The sequence below is a fragment of the Schistocerca nitens genome, chromosome 4 (genome assembly GCF_023898315.1).
Source record: "Schistocerca nitens isolate TAMUIC-IGC-003100 chromosome 4, iqSchNite1.1, whole genome shotgun sequence".
In the NCBI taxonomy this organism is placed as follows: domain Eukaryota; kingdom Metazoa; phylum Arthropoda; class Insecta; order Orthoptera; family Acrididae; genus Schistocerca; species Schistocerca nitens.
In genome coordinates this window covers 815,983,336-815,986,022 of record NC_064617.1, presented here as the reverse complement: position 1 = coordinate 815,986,022, position 2,687 = coordinate 815,983,336, and the positions used below count along the sequence as shown (strand labels likewise).

The 2,687-nt window shown below is 39.9% G+C and overlaps 1 pseudogene; it reads left to right on the top strand.

The window, feature by feature from the left end:
• The first annotated feature begins 233 nt into the window (after positions 1-233).
• On the top strand, positions 234-386 carry LOC126254330 (5.8S ribosomal RNA; annotated as a pseudogene).
• The last annotated feature ends 2,301 nt before the right edge of the window (positions 387-2,687 follow it).

Below are 2,687 nucleotides of genomic sequence, written 5' to 3'. Positions count from 1 at the left end.
AATGTCATACATACAAGGTGACGCAGCGTTGTGGGCTACAGAAGTAGCAGACAGCTGCAGGACATATGAACAGTTCGAAAGGGCATTTCTGTCGAAATATTGGTCGCCTTGTATACAAGAGCGTCTAAGAAAAGAAGTATATAATCCCGAACCGTACTCACCCCGTCTTGGGAATTTGAGACGGTATTTTGAAAAGTATATAAACAAAACGCGCTACTGGGACGAGCCTATATCACCCAGGACGGTGGATCACTCGGCTCGTGGGTCGATGAAGAACGCAGCAAATTGCGCGTCGACATGTGAACTGCAGGACACATGAACATCGACGTTTCGAACGCACATTGCGGTTTTAAGTTGGAGAACGAAGAGCCGCTGCCGCGGCGTATTTAAACGACTTACAATATAGTCGAGCATACCGCAAGGAAGCGGTAAAATAATAGTAAAATAATATTATTTCTTTAGCTCCCAGACTGGCAGTGAAGATCAGCAGATTTTATGATGTGTTGCAGGTTGACGCGGGCTGCTGATAGGATATAATTCACAGTACCAATAAGTTAATGTACCTTCAAAATCTGATAGGAATCTTGCTGTGCTCCGTTCTGATCTGGCAAACTTTATAGTGACAACGTAAATTTTTTTAATGAGAGTCTCATGTTCTTGGGCTAGTCGTGGTATGAAATAGTATCTTATCGAGAAATAAAATCCACTGCAACCTTGTGTTTTTGAACGATCATACGAACTGTAACATCAGTGTTCATAACAAAATAATTTCAATTTTCAATAATTATGAAGTAGGGAAGATATATTGATTCTTAGCATGAGTTACAGTTACGAAAAACCGTTCCTTAAATTGTAGGCCAGATACAGGACAATAAGACTGCAATATATATATTTTATTTTGCTAAAAGGTAATGATGATAAAGAAATTCAAAGCACAGCATTGCTAAAAGTATTTCACGTAACTCTTTTCTTATATGCGTTGTTACGCCAATAATCATAATTAAATAAACGAAAGAGCAACAATTTATACAATTCGCCAGAGTTTACGTGAAACTGGCGCCCGACGTGGGGCTGAAGTTTAAGAGATTAGTCTGGAGGACTCAAAATGCAAAGAAGTGGGGTACAGAAGTACTTAGGAATGACGAGATACACTCAAAGTTCTCTAAGGCTATAGATACAGCAATAAGGAATGGCTCCGTAGGCAGTACAGATGAAAAGGGATGGTCGCCTCTAAAAAGGGCAGTCAAAGAAGTTGTAAAGCAAAACGTAAGTACAAAGAAGGTAAGAGCGAAGATACCGTGATAACAGCAGAAATACTTCAGTTGATCGATAAAAGAAGAAGTACAAAAATGTTAAAGGAATTTCAGGAACAAAGAAATACAAGCCACTGAGGAAAAATAGAAAATGCAGGGAAGCTAAGACGAAATGTCTGCAAGAAAAATGTGAAGAAATCGAAAAAGAAATTATTGCCAGAAGGACTAACTCAGCATATAGAAAGTCAAAACAACCTTCAGTGACATAAAAAGCAAGGATGATAACAAGGGTGGTAACATTAAGAGTGCACCGGGAATTCCATTGCTAAATGCAGAGGAAAGAGCGGACCGGTGGAAAGAGTACATTGAAGGCCTCCATGAGGGTGAAGATTTAAGAGGTGATGGTTTAAAAGAGCTTTGGAGGCGCTAAGATCAAATATGACAGAAGTGATAGATAACATTCCATCAGAATTTTTTAAATCAATGGGGGAAGTGGCAACAAAACGACTATTCACGTTGGTATGTAGAATGTATGAATCTGGCGACATACCATCTGATTTTCTCAAAAGCGTCATCCACACAATTCCGAAGACTGCAAAAGCTGACTAGTGCGAGAATTATCGCACGATCAGCTTAACAGCTCATGCACCCAAGATGCTGACAAGTATAATACACAGGAGAATGTAGAAGAAAATTGAGGATGTGTTAGATGAGAATCAGTTTGGCCTTAGGAAAGGAATAGACACCAGAGAAGCAATTCTGACGTAGAGGCTGATAATGGAAGCAAGACTAAAGAAAAATCAAGACACGTTCACAGGATGTGACGACCTGGAAAAAGCGTTCGACAATGTAAAACGGTGCAAGATGTTCCAATTTGTGAGAAAAACAGGGGTAAGCTATAGGGAGTGACAGATAATATATAATATGTATAAGAACCAAGAGGGAGTAATGAGAGTGGACGACCAAGAACGAAGTGCTCCCATTATAAGGGGTGTAGGACAAGGATGTTGTCTTTCACCCCACTGTTAAATCTGTATATTGAAGAAGCAATGATGGAAATAAAAGGAAGGTTCAGGAGTGTGATTGAAATTCAAGGTGAAAGGATCTGAATGATGCGATTCACTGATGACATTGCTATCCTCAATGAAAGTGAAGAAGACTTTCAGGATCTGCTGAACGGAATGAACAGTCTAATGATTACAGAATATGGACTGAGAGTAGATCGAAGAATGGCGAAAGCAATGAGAAGTAGCAGTAATGACAATAGCGAGAAACTTAACATCAGGATTGATGGTCAAGAAGTAGATGAAGTTAAGAATTTCCGCTACCTCGGCAGCAAAATAACCAGTGATGGACGGAGCAAGGAGGACGTCATCAGCAGATTTGAACTGGAAAAAAGGGCATTCCTGGCCAAGAGAAGCCTACTACTGTCAA